This window comes from Siphateles boraxobius, unplaced genomic scaffold (assembly GCF_051911475.1).
Source record: "Siphateles boraxobius isolate OS27281-9 unplaced genomic scaffold, OSU_SipBor_1 41, whole genome shotgun sequence".
In the NCBI taxonomy this organism is placed as follows: Eukaryota; Metazoa; Chordata; class Actinopteri; order Cypriniformes; family Leuciscidae; genus Siphateles; species Siphateles boraxobius.
This window is the reverse complement of record NW_027509042.1, coordinates 13,471,043-13,493,743: the sequence shown is the minus strand read 5'-3', so window position 1 is coordinate 13,493,743 and position 22,701 is coordinate 13,471,043.

Here is a 22,701-nt window from a genome sequence, read left to right as displayed (position 1 = left end):
GGGCCCCAGGGCTTTTTATGAACTCAGAGGCGCGGGCGCGCGAGAGAAAAATAAATAAATAACTGAGCGCACGGGTGGCGCGTTAAGCCAGTGAGTTACTAGCGTGTTGTGCTAACAATAACGGAAGCTAGCGATGTCAGGTCAATCTGAGATGTTGTCTAAGCTGTATTTAGTAGTATAAAAAACTATAAATGGTAGTAAATGATGGTTCAAAACAGAAAGAAATACAAAGCTAATACGAGGCTTAGACGGAGCTTACAGCCTCGAAGCAAACAAAACACAGCAGGCAGCTAGGCAGACAGGAGCAATCGATCAGCAATGAATGATGAAGATTGGTCGTCATCCAATCTTACTCCCTCAACATGATATTTCCAATTTCAAGTACTTCACACAACTTTTTCCAGCACATCAAAGCTAAAAAGATGAGCTTTTGAGCTTCATCACATTAAAAATAACATTTAAATTAGATAAAATTCAGATATTATCTAATTTAAAAGTTATTTTTAATGTGATGAACAATTATTGTTTATCCTTCAAAGATTGTCCTCATTTGTAAAACGTACTCGGTTACATACGTAACCTCGGTTCTCTCTAGAAGAGGGAACGAGTATTGCGTAAGCTAGCTTACGCTACGGGTAAAGTCATCTTTTCTCGAGATATTGAAGCCAAAAATTATCCTTAATTTTGCATTTATTGTCAACGCAGTGCAGCAGCCAGCAGACCTAGAGCAGGCAATCTTGCGTGCTCATTGGCTGCCGAGCGGCAACTGCTGCAGCCTACCACTGAGCCTCGCGCGTGACATCGCGCCCTTTACGCGTCACAGCCCGCCAAATGGGGGTGGCTTAGCGTATAAAAGCCAGGCTCAGACGCTGCATCACTGGTTTCATCAGCTGAAGCGAAAATCGCTCGTGGCGCCTGCACGGTCGGGTTACACAATACTCGTTCCCTCTTCGAGAGAGAACCGAGGTTACGTAGCTAACCGAGTACGTTCTCTTACGAGAGGTTCTCTCGTATTGTGTAAGCTAGCTTACGCTACGGGAACCCATTGTCAATGTCGTGCGCGCCCAGCCTCCACTTCATGAGTCCCAGGGATTCCCGGGGAACATAGATAAGTGGGAAACAGGTGGCCAGCAATGCGGGCCAGCACATGTTATAAGCACATACAGGGTATACAGTGCGGTGTCGCCGGTCCATATAACTATTCACCATATAGTGCAGCTCAACCAGGAGAGCTAACGTCACGTGAGAGTAGTCTGCGCATGATAATATGGGCAGGACAAACACACCGCTCACACTGACAGAAGTCTAGCCTGCAAGGGGGGAACTTCCAGGTTATAAAACCTAACAAATGTGGACGGAGAGGCCCAGCCTGCCGCCTCACAATGGAAATTCCACTGGACCAAGCCCACGACGAGGCCATGCCTCTGGTGGAATGCGCCCTGATGCCCAAGGGGCATTGCAGACCTTTAGAGCCATAAGCAGATGTAATAGCTTCCACTATCCATCTGGACAGGCTCTGTTTCGAGGCGGCGAGACCCTTGGTGCGCCCACCGAACGATATAAAGAGCTGTTCCAAATGCCTGAAAGAGGCGTAGCGCGTAATGTAAGCCCTCAGCGCCCTGACGGGGCAGAGGAGATTAACATCACCCTCACTATCGGATGCTGGCAGAGCCGAAAGAGAAATGACCTGAGCTCTGAAGGGGGTGCCCAACACTTTAGGGACATAACCATGTCAGTGGCTTAAGGATGACCTTAGAGTAATTTGCCCCGAACTCAAGACACGCAGCGCTAACAGATATCATGTGTAAATCCCCCACACGTTTAACTGATGACAGAGCTATCAGAAAAACGGTTTTGAGTGAGAGGTACTTTAGGTCCACGGAGTCTAACGGTTCAAAGGGGAAAGCTTGCAGGGCCTCTACTAGGACCAATGAAAGATCCCACATGGGAACCGACGGGGGTTGTGGGGATTCATCCGTCCAGCACCCCTAAGGAAGCGGATGATGAGCTCGTTTCTTCCTACTGACCGACCCTGCGTCGACTCAGCGAACGCTGCAACGGCCGCCACATAAACTTTAAGCATGGATGGGGACCTGTCCTTATCCAACAGCTCTTGAAGGAAGCCAAGCAAACCCTGGACCCCAAACGTTCGTGGGTCTAGATCTCTATCAGCGCACCATTTGGAGAACACCGACCATTTAGACGCATAAAGCCGCCTGGTAGAGGGATCTCTGGATTGCGTAATCGTGTTCATAACTCCTTCTGGCGGAATCGGCCAAGGGAGTGTGTGATACAGCCGCATTAGCTCCGGGAACCAGGTTTTATTCTCCCAGCGCGGGGCTATAAGGAGCACCGAGTGGCGCGTTTCCCTGATCCTCTTGATTACCTGTGGTAACAGAGAGACCGGAGGGAAAGCATAAAGTGGGAGGCTGGGCCAGGTTTGGGCCAGCGCATCCTCGTTCTTTGAAAAGAACAGTGGACAGCGAGCGTTGTCTTTTGACGCAAACAGGTCGACTTTCGCTTTGCCGAAAAGGCGCCACAGTAACTGGACTGTCTGGGGGTGCAGGGACCATTCCACTGGGGGAACGTGGTTCCTGGACAGTTTGTCTGGACTGTCGTTCATGTGGCCTAGCACATGTGCAGCTCTCAGCGAGCGCAGGTGGAACTGAGACCATACAAGAAGGCATTCCGTCAGATGGCAGAGGCTTCTGGATCTGACACCGCCCTGACAGTGTATTTAGGACACCACAGAGATGTGTTCCGAGCGGACTATCACATGGTGGTCCTGAATGAACGGGAGGAAGCGTTTGAGCGCGTTCTCGAACAGCTATCATTTCCAGACAGTTTATGTGGAAGCGTCTCTCTTGGTCTGACCTCAGCCCAAAGACCGGTCTGCCCTCGAAGACGGCGCCCCAACCTAAGTTGGAGGCGTCCGTCGAGATGACCTTTCGGTGTGAGACAGCCCCCATTTGCACTCCCTGCTGGTACCAGTCGGCCGCTAACCAGGGCTGCAGAGCCAAAACGCAGCTCTGAGTCACTCTGATTCGTCTGTAGCCTGAAACCCAAGCCTGGTGAGGCACTTGGGCGTTCAGCCAGCGTTGTAGCGGGCGCATGCGCAGCAAGCCCAGCTGAAGCACAGCCGCAGCTGATGCCATACAGCCTACCATCCTCTGGAATGTCTTCAGAGGTGTGCTGCTGCCTTCCTGGAAAGACGCGGCCAGGTGTCGAACATGGCACGTGAGCTGTGTCGATAGGCGGGCCATCATAGCCACAGAGTCAAGTTTTTATTCCTGGAAAGGAAACTGACTGACTGGGCATTAATGAGCTCTTGGTCCAGTTGACTGTGAGGCCCAAGCTTTCCAGATGGCTGAGAAGCACTGTTCTGTGAGATAAAAGTTATATCTCTGACTGTGCTAAAATCAGCCAATTGTCCAAATAGTTCAGAATTCGCAGCCCTTTCACTCTCAAGGGGGCGAGAGCCGCATCCATGCACTTCGTAAATGTACGGGGTGCCAAAGACAGGCCGAACGGGAGGGCGGTGTATTGATATGCCCGACCGTCGAAGGCGAATCTCAAGAATGGCCTATGACGGGGGACTATCGGGATCTGAAAGTATGCATCTTCCAGATCGAGAGAGATTAACTAGTCCCTCGGGCGAATTTACGCGAGGAGTTGTCTGGTCGTGAGCATTTTGAACGGCCGTCTCATGAGAGCTTTGTTCAAATATCTCAGATCTAAGATAGGTCTTAGAGCTCCGTTCTTCTTGGGTACGAGAAAATAATGCCTGTAAAAGCCTGACTTGCTCAGAGAAGGAGGCACTGGTTGTCACATGTTTGTCCTGTCTTGTGATGCACATGGGTGTTTTGTTATTTTGAGCCATGTGCCCTTGTCATTGTTTGATCCCTCCCCCTTGTTATCTGATTATTGGTTTAATTGCTCCACCTGTCTGTCCCTTTGTTTGCCTCCCTATTTAGTCTTCCTGTGTTTGCTGTCTTGTGCTCGTTCGTTGTATTTGTTACGTTGTGTTTGTGTTTGCGCCTTGCCTTGCCTTGTTCTATGAAGTTTTGGTTTGTTCATTTTATGTTTTATCTTCATTAAACACTTCTTTCGCTCTGCACTGGAATCCACGTAATTATTCCCACACGCACCGTGACAGAACGAACGAGCCACATGTGGATTCCGCGGAGCGAACTTTGTCCGGCTGAGAGGGAGAATGGAACTTCTCTCTTTAAATATTTGTCCCTGTGTGCACAGAGGAATGAGGAGAGGAGGACAGCTGAGTCTTCCTCACTGGTCTCTCCTGGAATGGGATCCTCGTCATCTGATCCGTCCAGCGTTGGGAATCCGTCTATGGTTTTAACCAACTTTGAGTGTGCACAGATCCGTCAAAAGGGATGGAGAAGGAGACATAATCCGTCTGCCTAGTCAGAGACTGTTCACGTCACGTCTGCCCAGTCAGAGACTGTTCACGTTCCGTCTGCCCAGCTAGAGACTGTTCACGTCACGTCTGCCCAGCGAGAGACTGTTCACGTCACGTCTGCCCAGCGAGAGACTGTTCACGTCACGTCTGCCCAGCGAGAGACTCTTCACGTCACGTCTGCCCAGCGAGAGACAGTACACGCTCTGTCTGCCCAGTCAGAGACTGAGCACGTCCAGTCTGCCCAGTCTGAGACAGATCCGGAAATGCCCATTTGTGTGGCCACGAAGGCACTTACGGACTATTTGGAACGTCTGGCGCGGATCCTGGATATGTCTGTATCTGCTATTTCCGAGTCAGAGCCAGAGTCGGTTCCAGAGCCTGGGGCCAGTGTCGGCTGTTCCAGAGCCGGAGCTAGTGTCTGCTGTTCCAGAGCCACTCTCTCTGTTCCAGAGCCGGAGCCAGTGTCTGCTGTTCCAGAGCCGGAGCCAGTGTCTGCTGTTCCAGAGCCGGAGGTATAGCCATTGTCTGTTCCAGAGCCGGAGGCAGAGCCAATGTCTGTTCCAGAGCCGGAGGCAGAGCCAGTGCCCGTTCCAGAGCTGGAGGCAGAGCCATTACCCGTTCCAGAGCCGGAGGCAGAGCCAGTGCCTTCTGCCTTCATGGACCTGGACTATCTGGAGCGTCTGGCTCGGATCCTGGACATGTCCGTGTCTGCTGTTCCAGGGCCGGAGCCAGTGTCTGTTTCAGAGCCGGAGCCAGTCTCTGTTGTTCCAGAGCCGGAGGCAGAGCCAGTGCCTGTTCCAAAGCCGGAGGCAGAGCCAAGGCCTGTTCCAGAGCTGGAGCCAATGTCTGTTCCAGAGCCAGCACCTGTTCCAGTGCCAGACCTAGTGTTTGTTTCTTTGTTTGTGTCTGTCCTTGTGACCATTTCTGTTCTAGTGACTGTTCCTGAGCCGGTGTTTGCAGATCCTGAGCCGGTGGCTGCTGCTCCAGAGGCAGAGCCAGTGCCGGTTCCAGAGCCGGAGACAGAGCCAGTGCCTGTTTCAGAGCCGGAGGCAGAGCCCATGCCTGTTCCAGAGCCGGAGGCAGAGCCCATGCCTGTTCCAGAGCCGGAGGCAGAGCCAATGCCTGTTCCAGAGCCGGAGGCAGAGCCAATGCCTGTTCCAGAGCCGGAGGCAGAGCCAATGCCTGTTCCAGAGCCGGAGGCAGAGCCATTGGCTGTTCCAGAGCTGGAGCCAATGTCTGGCCTGTTCCAGTGCCAGAGCCAGTGTTTGTTCCTGTGTTTGTGTCTGTTCTTGTGGATGTTACAGTTCTTATGGCTGTTCCTGAGCCGGTGTCTGTTCCTGAGCCGGTGTCTGTTCCTGAGCCAGTGTCTGTTCCTGAGCCGGTGTCTGGTCCTGAGTCGGTGTCTGGACCTGAGCCGGTGTCTGGTCCTGAGAGGGCATCACCGCCTTGGCCGCCCGAGGGGTCTGCTCCGCCCTGGCCACCCGAGGGGTCTTCACCGCCCTGGCCGCCCGAGGGGTCTTCACCGCCCTGGCCACCCGAGGGGTCTTCACCGCCCTGGCCGCCCGATGGACTCTGTGTTTCGCCCTGGCCGCCCGATGGACTCTGTGTTTCGCCCTGGCTGCCCGATGGACTCTGTGTTTCGCCCTGGCCGCCCGATGGACTGTGTTTTGCCCTAGTCTGTTCGTCCCGTCCTGGTCTGTCTCTCCCGTCCCCCCCCTGGCCTGTCCCTCCTGTCCCGCCCTGGTCTGATGGAGCGTCTGGTAGCCGCTCCGTAGGGAGGGGGTTATGTCACAAGTCTGTCCTGTCTTGTGATGCACATGGGTGTTTTGTTGTTTTGAGCCATGTGCTCTTGTCATTGTTTGATCCCTCCCCCTTGTTATCTGATTATTGGTTTAATTGCTCCACCTGTCTGTCTCGTTACCCTCCTTTGTTTGCCTCCCTATTTAGTCTTCCTGTGTTTGCTGTCTTGTGCTCGTTCGTTGTATTTGTTACGTTGTGTTTGTGTTTGTGTTTGCGCCTTGCCTTGCCTTGCCTTGTTCTATGTAGTTTTGGTTTGTTTATTTTATGTTTTATCTTCATTAAACACTTCTTTCGCTCTGCACTGGAATCCACAGAATTATTCCCACACGCACCGTGACACTGGTTCTATGGCCCCTTTGCACAGCAGTTTGGCTATTTCTGTGCGGAGTAGATCCGCTACATCCGCTTTCACTTTCGTCTCGGTCCGTGCTCGAAAGCGAGGGGGACGGCTAGCAAACTGAAGCGAATAGCCCTGTCTTATTGTGCTCAGCAGCCATTCTGACACACCAGGAATAGCCTTCCATGCTTCTACATGTACAGCTAGGGGCAGAATGGACTCCGGGTTCCGATCTCCGCACTTTGCGGGCTCGGGAAACTGAACCGGCGGTGTTTGCGGGGCACGCACGCGCCCTCTGATCTCGGGAACGGCGGCCCGGCGGCCAGCTGTATCACTTGAGATGACCCGATTACTGGGAATGGGGAACATTTTGTGACGATATTTGGTGCGAGCGGAGCCTGGGGCGAAGTATTTGTCAGTAAGCGTGAGCGCTCGTGAGCTGGCACGTGACTTACATTCATAACTTGGCCGCTGTGAAGCTGTTGCCATGTAACAGAGCGGACAGCTAGTAGGTGTGAGCACAGGTTTGTGGGCACATTCTCTACATCTAGCACTCGAGCGGCATTTGCTAGTTTTAAGAGAGTGGGGTCTTCGAGAGCCAGTGACACGGGTGTAGTGTTTGTGTGTAGTGGTGAACACTGAGATGTGGGGACCTTATCTACACTTATGACACCATCGGCCTGAGCGTGAGCAGCGCCAGGCGTTTATTAGTAAGTGTGAGCGCTTGTAAGCGGGCACGTAATTTACATTCATAGCCACGGGCAGAATAGCCTCCGGGTTCTGATCGCCACACTTCGTGGGCTCAGAAAATTGAACCGGAGGTATGGGCGAGGCACGTATCTAGGCGCGCACCTACATCTAGCGCATCTCAGAGCTTGAATACGGCGGCTCGCTGACAGCTATGGCTGGCTGTTTCTCATGTGACGTCACGATTGCTTGAACGGGGAACATTTTGAGACAACTTTGTGATGCGCGAACAGCGCTGGGCGTTTACTAGTAAGCGTGAGCGCTCGTAAGCGGGAACGTAACTTACATTCGTAACCTGACCGATATGAGGCTGTTTTGGCCGTGTGACAGAGCGGGTAGAAAGTAGGCGTGAGCACAGAGTTGTGGGCACATTTCCTACATCTAGCGCTCGAGCGGCATTTGCCAGCTTTATGAGAGTGGGCTCTGTGAGTGTGAGACACGGGGTAACGTGCTTGAGTGTAGGGGTGAACACTGAGATGTGGGCACATTTGCTACACCTAGAGCACCACGGCATGAGCCAGATAACCAGACATTATACTCTTGAGATTTTGCAGGCGAGTGGGTTGCATTACCGGCTCGTTGGCTGCCGAATACATCGCTGCAGTAGCCTTTCTAAGGGGACTGACAGGCCGAGATGTTTCAATGGTGGTCCGGCCGTGGCGGGACTCAACCATCTTTTGAGAGATTCTGGGTCGCCATAGCAGCGGCGGTTGTGTGCAGGCGAGCGGGTTGCATTACCGGCTCGTTTGCTGTCGAAAACACAGCTGCAGTAGATTTTGTAGCCTTCCTGGATCGCGGAGGACGCGGAGTGATGAGAACTCGACCACTCCTCGCTCTCCGATGTCAGGATGGAACAGCTGTCGCCTGGGTCCATTCCTTCAGCTTCGTCCCCTGAGGCGGCGGCAGTGAGGGCGAAAGCCGGCAGCTACACATCCGAGAGGGGCGGAGAAGGAGAGAGAAAAGCTGCCGAATGTAACATAATCCGGCAAATCCTTCGGTGTGACCTCAGGCTCCGCTCGCTTCTGTGAACGGCGCTTCTTCTTGCGCGGCCCATAGGGCGGGGTGACAGTATCCACAGCGAAGGCCTCGAGTCGAGCCCGCAGGGTCGACAGCGTGTTCCAGGCCCAGGCAGAGAGCGCAGATCACATGGCGGTCTCCGGCGCTGGGCGGGGCTCTGCACGAGCCACAGGAAATGCGAGGCATTTTTAGAAAAACGCCTCGCGCTCTTTTTAGGGCGAACACTCACAGAAAGCAATGCATTAATAGGGTATTCGTCGCCGGATGGCGTAGCAGGCACGGAAGGCTGAAGGAGGCGAAGTCGGCCGGCTTCCCTTAGGCTCTTTCCTCTGCTTGCTGGTCGCTGGTTTCAACGGCGGCGGCTTCTCTCAGAGTCCAGCGATGCGGAGAGCTTCACTGAAGATGCTGAAATCAGTGATGCAGCCTCTGAGCCTGGCTTTTATACGCTAAGCCACCCCCATTTTGGCGGGCTGTGACGCGTAGAGGGCGCGACGTCACGCTCAGTGGTAGGCTGCATGGCAAGATTGCCTGCTCTAGGTCTGCTGCCTGCTGCACTGCGTTGACAATAAATGCAAAATTAAGGATAATTTTTGGCTTCAATATCTCAAGAAAAGATGACTTTACCCATAGCGTAAGCTAGCTTACGCAATACGAGAGAACCTCTCGTGAGAGAACGTCTCAGGTTACGTATGTAACCCTGGTTCCCTGATAGGGAACGAGACGCTGCGTTTGAGACGCGGTGGGAACGCTCTGCGTGATTACGTCGTGAAGCACGTGTAAAATCAGTCCAATGGAAGCCCGCTACGACATAGGTGACGTCATAGACCAGGAAACTATAAAGCAACCCTGAAATCAGACCGCGATAGCTTCTGAAAAACCTGAAGCAAGTCGATCAGGGCATGCAGGAAGTATGGCAGGCAAACGCAGCGTCTCGTTCCCTATCAGGGAACCATGGTTACATACGTAACCTGAGACGTTCCCTTTCAAGAGAACTCGAGCTGCGTTTGAGACGCGGTGGGAACCCTATACCCACTACGCCATAGTGACAAATGCCCGTTCTGTGTGAGGTCCTGCGCACACTAAGAAGCAAGCAACCTCGCCCCAGGAGTGGAGAGGTCAAGGTCATAAAACCTGACAAATGTATGCGGAGAGGACCATCCTGCCGCATTACACACGTCAAGAAGGGAAACTCCCGAAATTAAGGCCATAGAGGCCGCCATAGTCCGAGTAGAATGGGCCCACACAGCCATAGGTGAAGGCTGTCCGGCCGCTTCATAAGCCAATGAAATAGCCTCGACTATCCATTTACTCATAACCTGCTTAGATGCAGGGCATCCTCTCTTGAGTGACTCAAAACAAACAAATAGTTGCTCAGATTTACGCCACAGGGCAGCTCTGTGAACGTAGGCATCTAAAGCCCGGACTGAACATAACAGGTTAAGCTGTTCCTGGTCAGGGGTATTAAAGGGTGGAGGATAGAAGGCCTGCAGCACTATTGGGCCCCCAACATTCAGTGGGACCTTAGGAATATAACCCGGCCTGGGGTAGAGAAATGCCTTCACCATACCAGGTGCAAATTCCAGACATGAAGGAGCAACCGACAAAGCATGTAAATCACCAATTCTCTTGATAGATGAGATAGCAAGGAGAAATAAAGTCTTTAGAGGGAGGAACTTTTCAGAAACCTCCTCGATGGGCTCGAAGGGAGCTAAAGCCAGACCCTCGAGTACAATGGCCAAGTCCCAAGCCGGTGCTCTAGCGTGCAGTGCGGGTCTCAACCTCAATGTACCACGGAGAAAGCGAGTAATTAGAGGGTTTCTCCCAATAGAAGTACCCCCCAGAGAGGTGTGGTAGGCAGATATAGCCGCCACGTAAACCTTTAGGGTGGAAGGAGATAACCTGGCCGAGAAACGGTCTTGCAGAAAATCAAGAACTGAACCAACAGGGCAGTTAACAGGATCTAACTGACGTTCAACACACAACGTGGTGAAAAGTTTCCATTTTAGCGCATACAGCCTTCTCGTGGAAGGAGCTCTGGATTGAAGAATGGTTTCTACAACATCGGTCGAAAGACCGGTCTCCCTGAGCCTGGCCCCCTCAGAGGCCAGGCCCACAGTTTCCACAACTCCGGCCGAGGGTGAAATATCGTGCCCCCGGCCTGAGACAGGAGGTCCACCCTGATTGGGATCTCCAAGGGGGAGCCGTCCAGAAGAGACACCAAGTCCGAGAACCAAACTCGGGTCGGCCAATAAGGGGCTACTAGAAGCAGACGAGCCCCTTCTCGGCGAACCCTCTACAGAACCCCCGGAAGCAAAGATATCGGGGGAAAGGCGTACAGGTGCAGCCTCGGCCACACCTGAACCATAGCATCCAGACCGAGAGGAGCTGGGTGCGTTAGAGAGAACCACATGGGACAATGGGTTGAATCTGATGCAAGGTTATTATAGTTTTGCATTTTTCATTCGTTTTTATTTTTATTTCGTTTTGAATTTTTGTTTTCAAATTCAGTTTAGTTTTAATTAGTTTTTAAAGTGGGTTTGCTAGTTTAGTTTAGTTTTTATTTTTTGAAAATGCTTAGTTTTAGTTTAGTTTTTATTAGTTTTAATGTTAGTTTTAGTCTTTTTTTGGATTTTGGGTTATTTGTCAGGGGCAAGATTCAAAAAGGTCAGAAAAAGAATTGTGTAATAATAACTCAACGAAAACATCATACAATTTTAGAAATATCTATTCAACAATAAAACCAGTACATAAAATGTACATATGGGCACAAATATGTAAACAGTCTGCACAAGACTCCGCAGTAAAGTGCAAAATGTGTAAGTGACGTGTGCCAGGAAAAAAACTAAATAGCAAATAGACTAAAGATGACATAAACTGCATTTCTAAATAAGTAAGAAATATTGTGTATTGCCTATCTTGCTAGGTAAGTCTTGCTAGTCTTTGTCCTATTTAAAGTAGGCTAATACTGAACGTGAAACAAAATCTGGAACAAAAAAGTGGATTAACAGTTTTCTAGCAATATTAATTATTAAAATTAAGCACAAAAAAATAGTTCATACCCAAACAGAGTATTAAAAACCTCCTTGCAAGGTAAGTATTGCTAGTCTTTGTCCGATTTAAAGTAATACTGAATATGAAAATAAAAATTAAAAAAATCTGGAACAAAAAAGTAGATTAAAAATGTATTAAAACAAAAATAATACTCAAGAGTATTAAAAAACTCAAAATACATGGAGAAAATCATTGAGCAAATACAGGCTATTTCTCATTAAAGAGCAATGAGAATTCTTTTCTCTTTTTATTTTGTTGTTTGATTGATATTAAGTGCACAGACGGCATTAGGTTTATTACGCACTGTCACTTTAAGACCGAGTGCAGATCCAACTGATGCACATCCATTGCACTGATGCACATCCGATATTCTCACAACTGTATGTTCTGTAAAGACATAACTGACTGTGTTTGCATGAATACTCTCCAAAACGGACATTTATACATAATGCTGTGTATTTGTCCATTCAGACTCGAAAGAGAGCTCAATTCAGTCCTTGCGCGCTGTATAGCTGTCTATCATTTGTCATATAGTAATAACACCTTGTTTTATTTTATTTTTTATAAGTTATGAGCTATAAATAATTAAAGTGTGATATTTAAATTACGCAATTGAAAGTGCGCAGCTCTGAATGCACGAGCTCTGCCTAGCACACACAAACTGACAGCTTTACCGCTTGTTTCGCTATTTGTTGCGCTTATCAGGTTAATGGTTACATTTCGGAGATATCAAGTAGCTATATAAAGCTACATTAAACATTCCACACACATCGCAATGACGATGATAAGTGTTATTTTTTATTAATTGACCCACGGATTATCCAAAGCGTCCGACTCCGCGGTATTAAACATATAGGCTACATATAAGGCACACTGTCTAACATTCGCACAACCTTTGAACTAAAAATAAAATAAAAAGTGCATTCATCTTTTGCATGACGCGGGCCATAAAATTAATGTCGGACCGGCTACTCATCTGTATTGAATAATGACATAACATTATTTAATATTTGAATCACCGCTTATATATTTGATATCGACAACCCAAGTGCATTTTACCTCAAATTTGCGACTAGATAACTTTCTAAAGAAGGCGCAATCGCTTCTCGGGTCGACATTAACACACAGACAATAATGTATTCAGAATTAAAAATATTTTTGCACCACTTTTTAATGTGTGATTGTGTAAAGGTGTTCACGAGATACCAACCTTTCGCGAACTTGCTTTCAACGTCGAACCCTCGTTTTCATGGAGACGCGGTGTGCACGGAGGGGAGGGGCTGTGTGTGTGTGTGTGTGCGCGTGCATGTGACAGAGAGACGGAGGGAGAGCAGGGAAAGGAAATGCAGCTGAACGAATACACTGCGTGTTTTAAATAGCGTTAAAAATGAAAGACATTGAAAAAGACGAAAACTAAGGACATTTACTCTATTATTTTATTTTATTTTAGTTAGTTTTGCCAAACACACATTACAGTTTTAGTTAGTTATCGTTTTTTTGTAATGCCTCGTTTTTATTTTTATTTTAGTTAACGACATTGTTTTTTCCCACCTAGTTTTCGTTTTTTCGTTCGTTTTCGTTAACGATTATAACCTTGATCTGATGATGCGAAAAGGTCTACCTAAGCACGACCGAACTTTTCCCACAGGAACTCCACCACTTCTGGGTGAAGTCTCCACTCCCCGGGCCTCAGCCCCTGTCTCGACAGAATATCTGCTCCCACATTCTGACGCCCCGGAATATATACCGCCTTGAGCGACAGTAACTTCCCCTGGGCCCATAGGAGGATCTGATGGGCCAATTTGCAAAGGTGACGTGACCTCAGACCCCCCTGATGGTTGATATAGGAGGGGGATATATAAGTGTTTTCTGTGCGGACCAACACGTGATGGCCTCTCAGGTCTGGCAGGAAATATTTGAGTGCTAGAAATACCGCCATCAACTCTAAACGATTTATGTGCCAGGAACATTGATGGTCCTGCCACAGACCTTGCGCCGAGCGGCCACTCATGACCGCCCCCCATCCCGTGAGGGAAGCATCCGTCGAAAGCGTGACGCGTCGACAAGGAGCCCCCAACACTGGGCCCTGGGCGAGGAACCAAGGTTTCTTCCACAAGGCCAAGGCACGAAGGCATAGCCGCGTGACCTTGATCTTGCGGAACGGATTTCCCCTCGGAGAAAACCCCTTGGTCCTGAGCCACAACTGCAGGGGTCTCATGTACAGAAGGCCAAAAGTAATAACGTTGGACGCAGCTGCCATGAGACCCAACAGTCTCTGAAACTGTTTCACAGTGAGTGACTGGCCTAGTTTCACATTCTTTGCGGCTGTGAGAATCGCAGAAATTCGAGCAGGAGACAGGCGTGCCTGCATTGTGGTCGAATCCCAAATTACACCTAGAAAAGTGGTCCTCTGAGCAGGGAGGAGCACACTCTTTTTGGTGTTTAGCCGCAACCCCAAACTCTTTATGTGGGACAGAACAGCATCTCGATGCTGAACTGCCACCTGCTCTGACTGAGCTAAAATCAACCAATCGTCGATGTAATTTAATACGCGGATGCCCTGGAGTCTCAACGGAGCCAGAGCTGCATCCACGCATTTTGTAAAAGTGCGGGGAGATAAACCTAGGCCAAATGGAAGAACCCGGTATTGGTATGCTTCGCCCCCGAAAGCGAACCTCAGGAACCTCCTGTGATGAGGATGGATAGATACATGGAAGTACGCGTCCTTCAAGTCTATTGTGACAAACCAGTCCTCGGACTGAATCTGTGATACAATCTGTTTGAGTGTAAGCATTCTGAACTTGAGTTTCTGAACCCTGCTGTTTAACTGGCGCAGGTCTAGAATAGGACGCAGCCCTCCATCCTTCTTTGGAACAATGAAGTAACGGCTGTAAAACCCTGACTCTCTGCTGGGAGGAGAAACCCTTTCTATAGCTCCCTTTCGAAGAAGTGTCAGTACTTCTTGCTCCATTACCAGAGCCTGCTGTGAGTCCACCACCGTGGGGAGGACTCCTTGAAATCAGGGCGGACGAGAACCGAGCTGAATTCTGTAACCCTTTTCTATTATGTGCAGGACCCATAGAGAAATATTTGGCAGAAGTTTCCACGCTGCCAGAAATTCCGATAAGGGAACCAGTCTCTCGAGACTGGCCTCTGGATTTGATTGAACAACCATTTTGGTGCCCTGAAGCGGCGAACCGGCAGGGAACAACCGAACTGGCAGCGCTGCGACCCTCCTCAGAGAGTCGCACCCCAGAGGGCGCCGTTAGGAGAAACGATTTCTCAAAACCGTCCCTACCCCGGAGGGGACCACCCTTAGAAGCCTGATAGCCTCGGCATCAGGTCTTCTTCTTTGTACTCTATGCCAGTTTCAGGAACATAGATTGGTGAGGAAGAAACCTCTGGAACGCCGCTGAAAGGTTTAGTTTTCTTGAAAGCGGAGCGTCCAGAAGAACAGACATTTTTATCTTTCTTTTTCTTTATTTTTATATCAGAAAAACGTATACATATAAACATATATATATATATATATATATATATATATATATATATATATATATATATATATATATATATATATATTCTCGAATAGAGTCAATGCTGACATCCTCACATTCATCTATGTCCTTAAATACTTTACCCACCAGTACTGCCTAATAAAATTTATTTATTATTAAAGATGGCTGGTGGGTAACGTCGGGGTTAAAAATGATGACGCCGACTCGGGAGAGAGAAAGCTCGCAAGCGTCTCTATAATCCAAGGCACTGTCATACCATGATACTTAATACCCATAACATTACTCTAGTTAGACGTTTGGGTATTAAACACATAAAATAGAAACCGGTTTATTCCACGATCTCGACACCTCAGTGTGGAGATAGGGAAAAACAAGTAGTCCCCGACGAGGAGGCTGAGATACAGAGTTTTCCTGTTTTTTTTTTTTAGATATATTTCATCTAATAAACTCTTTTTATTTTCACTCTCATAATGTTCAGCTGTCCAGTAAATATTTAACTAGCAACAGCATTAGAAAAGCCTCCTTTTAAAAGCTCCTCTTTATTCAACAGAGTTATGAGCTGCCTATTTATTGAAAAATCAAACATCTGCCTTTTTCTTAATATTTTTATTTGTTTTGTTCACTTTTTCTTAACAAAACACTAACGATACCAATTCCTCAGAACTGGAAATCGCAGCACACTGGATCTGAGGTGAAAGCTGAGATAGGGCGGGGCCCGTCCCAACCCACGCTGTCAGATCCGATTTCGAACCCCAAAATGCGAGTCACCGCCGAGTCTAGGCAACAGCGGGACCCGCGCGGGGAGCGCAAACCGTACCGTCCTCCTCAAAGAACGATCGCCGAGAGCGGAGCGTCTTCATAGATAGACTCATACAACGCTCACAATCAGCCCCCTCGAGGACTGACTGAGCATGCTCCACTCCCAAACAAGCAACACAAAGCTGATGTGTGTGTCCCCACCCGTATATAACGAGGGCAGGGAACAACACACTGTCTATAATCTGCTTGTTTGCCATAATAATGATAGATATATTGGGCTTGACAGACAACAATAAATAGACAAGGCAGATATACAGAGAGCGCTTGCTGAAGGTGCAGAAGCTATCGCGGTCTGATTTCAGGGTTGCTTTATAGTTTCCTGGTCTATGACGTCACCTATGTCGTAGCGGGCTTCCATTGGACTGATTTTACACGTGCTTCACGACGTAATCACGCAGAGCGTTCCCACCGCGTCTCAAACGCAGCTCGAGTTCCCTTGAAAGGGAACTAAACGTTTTGCGATGATTAAAAAAACTAACACTTGATGAAAAACAATATAGCCAACAAAATATGGACCAACAATATAACATTTAAAAAAACTATTTCTGTCATTTTTCATACTGAAGTAAGCAGGAAAATTAACAGTCTAATGAAAAACAAAAACTTTTCTTCAAATAGCGCTAGCTTTATAATCACTGAAGCTTTCAGTCAGTTCAGTGAAAACTCATTGAGTGCAAAAACTCATGCTTTAATCACTGAATCTGTTAAAACTGCACAATTAATCTTTTATCTACATCGTGTCTCCACTTTGTTTGTTATAATGAGAGGATTTGTGCATGTGAAGAACTTAGTAAACTTGCACCAAATATAAATTCATTTAGCGTTTTGTGAGATACTGAGCAGATTATCACTACCAGTAACTGAACTCTTTTCCCCCCATTGATGGAAAGGTCCGTAATTTGTGAGACAACGCTTCCCTACCTTTGACGGAAATTTCTGGCTTTCCCTGTTTTCACTGTTATATGGTAGAAAGCGCTATTAGGCATCATTTTGATCCTGATCACAATACAGATGAAGAAGAAGAAGACACATGCCATATCATATGTAAAAATATGCATGTGAAAAATAATGTGATCATCAAATCCCTATTGTCTCTAGCCTTGGCTACTGTATATAGACCTCCAGGGCCCTATGCTGATTTCCTAAAAGAGTTTGCAGACTTTCTCTCAGATCTATTGGTCAGTGTCGATAAAGCAATAATTGTTGGAGATTTTAACATACACGTAGATAACACAAATGATGCGTTAGGGGCTGCATTTACAGATTTATTAAACTCCTTTGGGGTCAAGCAAAACGTCAGTGGTCCCATTCATCGTCTTAATCATACACTAGATTTAATTATATCATACTGAACCAATCCAACTGATATAGATATTGTACCGCAAAGTGATGATGTCACTGATCATTACATGATAACTTGCATAATACGTACTTCTGAAATTTGTCATGTTGCGCTACGTTATCGACCAGGCAGAACAATCCTTCCAACCACTATAGATAGATTCTCAAATAGCTTACCTGATCTATCTCAGCTGCTCAGTGAACCAAAACAAACAGATGAACTAGAGGAAATGAGTAGAAGTTTTCTCTAGTAAACTAGAAATTGTTGCACCAATGAGATTAAAAAAGGTTAGAGAGAAAACTAAAGCACAATGGTACAACAGTGCTGTGCATGTTATTAAGAGAGAAACTCGTAACTTAGAGCGTAAATGGAAACAAACTAATTTAGAGGTCTTTAGAATCGCGTGGAAAGACAGTATGTCACGTTATAAAAAGGCTCTAAAAGCAGCCAGGGCTGAGCATCTCCGCAAACTAATAGAAAATAACCAAAATAATCCAAGGTTTTTATTCAACACCGTAGCTAGACTAACAAATAAACAAACATCACCAGAGCGAAAATATTCCGTTACAGTATAGTAGTAATGCTTTTATGAATTTCTTCAATGAGAAAATAGAAAGCATCAGAAACACAATTGTAAATGTACAATCTTTTATGGTTTCTTATGATTCAGCCTCAATTATCGCCCCTCAAGAACAACTACACCGCTTTACAACTATAGGACAGGAAGAGTTAAATAATCTTATCATTGCATCTAAACCAACAACATGTTTATTAGATCCAATACCCACTAAACTACTGAAAGAAGTGTTGCCTGTAGTGGAAGAGCCTCTTCTCAATATTATTAACTCGTCTTTATCTTTAGGTCATGTTCCAAGAATATTCAAACTGGCAGTAATAAAACCTCTCATTAAGAAACCGCAATTAGATCCAAATAACCTAGCCTAGCAAATTACAGACCCATTTCAAATCGTCTATTTATGTCTAAAATACTAAGAAAAGATGTGTCAGCTCAATTGTGCTCTTTCTTGCAAGAAAATGATATCTATGAAAAATTTCAGTCAGGATTCAGACCGCATCATAGCACAGAAACTGTGCTAGTTAAAATTACAAATGATTTACTTTTAGCTTCTGACCAAGGCTGTATCTCAATACTAGTTCTACTCGATCTTAGCGCTGCGTTCGACACTATAGATCATAAAATACTCTTGGATCGACTACAAAACTACACTGGTGTTCAGGGACAGGCATTAAGCTGGTTTAGATCGTACTTATCAGACCGTTATCATTTTGTCTGTTTAAATGGGGAAAAATCGAAGATAACGTCAGTAGACTATGGAGTGCCGCAAGGATCCGTGTTAGGCCCTCTGCTATTCTCAGTATATATGCTGCCACTTGGTAATATTATAAGAAAACGATACTCGGTTTCTAAACGTAACCTCAGTTCTCTCTAAAGAGGGAACGAGTATTGCATAAGTTTAGCTTACGCTACGGGAAAGATTCATCTTCTCGAGATATTGAAGCCAAAAAATTATCCTTAATTTTGTATTCATTGTCAACGCAGTGCAGCAGCTAGCAGACCTAGAGCAGGCCATCTCGCGTGCTCATTGGCTGCCGTGCGGGCAACTGCTGCAGCCTACAAGTAGCCGTTGATCAACCATGCGTGCAGAGACCAGCGCTCTGGATGGGGATGCCAGATCGCGCCGCGAGCCTGAGAGAGGAGATCCGCCCTCACCGGAATCGGCCAAGGAGCTGTAAGTGACAGCCGTGCTAGAACCAAATCTGATTCTCCCAACGTGGGGCTATGAGGAGCACCGAGTGGCGCGTTTCCCTGATTCTCTTGATCACCTGTGGTAACAGAGAGACCGGAGGGAAAGCATATAGCGGGAGGGTGGGCCAAACCTGGGCCAGCGCGTCCTCGTCCTTCGAGAAGAACGTCGGCATTGAGCGTTGTCTTTTGACGCAAATAGGTCGACTTCCGCTCTGCCGAATAGGTGCCACAGCTTCTGGACCGTTTGGGGGTGCAGGGAACATTCCCCTGGGGGAACATTGTCCCTGGACGGTTTGTCTGGGCCGTCGTTCAAATGGCCAGGCACATGTGCCGCCCTCAGCGAACGCAGGTGCATCTGAGACCAAATAAGGAGGCGTTCCGTCAGATTGCAGAGATTTCTGGATCTGACACCACCCTGACGGTTTACATAGGATACCACAGTTTCTCATGTGAGTAACACAGGCAGGTTCTCAGGTGAGTAACACAGACATGTTTCTCGTATTTTTCAGCTTTTCAGAGATTTTCAGCTTCTCCTGCTTCAAATAAGCCCAAAACTGATGAAGATGAGATGCACAACAGACAAACAAATCACAACTGCTTGTATTCTCACAAAATATATTAGAAAACTATATTGTCGTCCAGCTCTTAAAATGAAGATATTAAGATATTATAAAAATCAACATCACGATTTACTGTTAAGCTACATTGAAACAATATTGTGAAAGCGCTGTATAAATTTGACAAACAGTAGAGATTTCACTATAATCTGATGTTTTGCTTCAAAATAAATGTAATATGAGATCATCACTTATATAATATATATAAACCAGTTTAAAACAGTACCCATTTTTAATAACATTAAATTTCAACACGTGTTGTCGTCACACACAGAAGAGGACAGACGAGGTAAGGGATTAATGTAATACTTGAGCAGGAGTGTAAGTGTAAGTAAGTAGCAGGCTACAGGTAAGTCAGATGATTGGATGAAGGTTTATCTGGCTGGTTTCTCAGTGCAGGTGAAGGACTGGAGAGCAGTCCTGTTTGTATATTATAAACAGAGTAAAGATTATGCGTATTTGGCTCGAACCCAGAGTATCCCTCCGGTAGTTGTAAGAGTAATTAGGACTAGATGTGAGGAGAAGGGGTGGTGGAGGGATGCTGTTAAACTGTCAATGAACGGAGGTAACTCTGCTGTATACATATAAACACAGACAGGTTCTCAGGTGAGTAACACAGACAGGTTCTCAGGTGAGTAACACAGACAGGTTCTCAGGTGAGTAACACAGGCAGGGTCTCAGGTGAGTAACACAGACAGGTTCTCAGGTGAGTAACACAGGCAGGGTCTCAGGTGAGTAACACCGGCAGGGTCTCAGGTGAGTAACACAGACAGGTTCTCAGGTGAGTAACACAGACAGGTTCTCAGGTGAGTAACACAGGCAGGTTCTCAGGTGAGTAACACAGACAGGTTCTCAGGTGAGTAACACAGGTAGGTGCTCAGGTGAGTAACACAGGTAGGTTCTCAGGTGAGTAACACAGGCAGAGTCTCAGGTGAGTAACACAGGTAGGTTCTCAGGTGAGTAACACAGGCAGGGTCTCAGGTGAGTAACACAGACAGGTTCTCAGGTGAGTAACACAGACAGGTTCTCAGGTGAGTAACACAGGCAGGGTCTCAGGTGAGTAACACAGACAGGTTCTCAGGTGAGTAACACAGACAGGTTCTCAGGTGAGTAACACAGGCAGGGTCTCAGGTGAGTAACACCGGCAGGGTCTCAGGTGAGTAACACAGACAGGTTCTCAGGTGAGTAACACAGACAGGTTCTCAGGTGAGTAACACAGGCAGGTTCTCAGGTGAGTAACACAGACAGGTTCTCAGGTGAGTAACACAGGTAGGTGCTCAGGTGAGTAACACAGGTAGGTTCTCAGGTGAGTAACACAGGCAGAGTCTCAGGTGAGTAACACAGACAGGTTCTCAGGTGAGTAACACAGGTAGGTTCTCAGGTGAGTAACACAGGTAGGTTCTCAGGTGAGTAACACAGACAGGGTCTCAGGTGAGTAACACAGGTAGGTTCTCAGGTGAGTAACACAGGCAGGGTCTCAGGTGAGTAACACAGGCAGGGTCTCAGGTGAGTAACACAGGTAGGTTCTCAGGTGAGTAACACAGGCAGGGTCTCCGGTGAGTAACACAGACAGGATCTCAGGTGAGTAACAAAGGCAGGTTCTCAGGTGAGTAACACAGGTAGGTTCTCAGGTGAGTAACACAGGCAGGTTCTCAGGTGAGTAACACAGGCAGGTTCTCAGGTGAGTAACACAGGCAGGGTCTCAGGTGAGTAACAGAGGCAGGGTCTCAGGTGAGTAACACAGGCAGGGTCTCAGATGAGTAACACAGGCAGGGTCTGAATCCAGGTTGAATCCACTCAGGTGATACCACATGTTGTCCGAGCGGTCAAGAACATGTTGGTCCTGTATGAACGGAAGGAAGCACTTCAGCGCGTTCTCGACCGCTATCATTTCAAGACAGTTTATGTGAAAACACTTCTATTGGTCTGACCACTGGCCGAAGACCGGTCTGCCCTCGAACAGCGCGCCCCAACCCGAGTTGGACGCGTCTGTCGAAATGACTTTCCGATAAGAGATGGTTCCCATCATCACTCCCTGCTGGTACCAGTCAGCTACTAACCAGGGCTGCAGAGCCGCTATGCAGGTCTGAGTCACTCTGATTTTCTGGTCGCCAGAAACCCAGGCTCGGCGGGACGCGCGAGCATTCAACCAGCGTTGGAGCGGGCGCATGCGCAGTAGGCCCAGCTGAAGCACCGCTGCAGCTGATGCCTTACAGCCCAACATCCTTTGAAATGTTTTCAAAGGGAGAAAGCTGCCCTTCTGGAAAAATGCGGATAGGTGGCGAACACGGCGCACGTGCTGTGTCGATAAACGAGCCGTCATGGTCACCGAGTCCAGTTCAATTCCTAAAAAGGAAATTGACTGTCTAGTCAATCTTAGTGTGTGTGGGTGAAGGAAGAAGAAGACAGGGTCGGCGAACTTGGGACTCGCACTTTATTCAGGAAAATAAAAGAACAAAAGAAAGGTGCGCTCGTGCGCCTTCAGCGTAGTAAACCACTACAGCACATGTATAAGAAACACTCTGCCCGCTGTACCAGCTCTCGTTGTATGTCTCCAGCTCTCAAGGTTCAGTCAAACGACCACTCTTCCCGTTTCATAAATAACTCAGTCCATTCAGTCCAAAACTCTTTCCACTCCGTGTGTATACTCTGCTGGTATCTGCTGCGGGTCGCGTGCAAGTCCCAAGCCACCCTCTCCCCGCTCACTCATTCCTGGCAGCTTATATGTGGTCTCCACCCAATCACTGCAATCAGACACAGGTGTTCATCATCTGCACTTGACCTACTTACTCACCGCACAGCTCGCTGACTCGTCTCTCGCTACAGACAGCGCGAGAACACGCCCCCCTCGCCACATACCCCCACCGTCCGACTCAGGCCGGGGAGCCTAAGCTACAGCCATCTGTGCACCCGGCCTGTGGACCACCTGGAATTTAAAAGGCTGTTAAGCAAGATACTAACGGGTGATCCGCACGTTGGTTTCCTTCATGCGGTGGAGCCACTGCAGGAGAGCGTGGTCCGAACAGAGGGTGAACTCCCGCCCCAGGAGGTAGTAGCGGAGTGTGAGAACAGCCCACCTGATGGCTAAACATTCTTTCTCAATGGTGCTGTACATCATCTCTCTCTTAGAGAGCTTTCGACTGATGTACAGCACCGGCCGCTCTTCACCCTCCACCTCCTGGGACATGACCGTGCCCAGCCCCCTGTCCGATGCGTCCGTCTGTAGGATGAAAGGGAGAGAGAAGTCAGGAGCATGTAAAAGCGG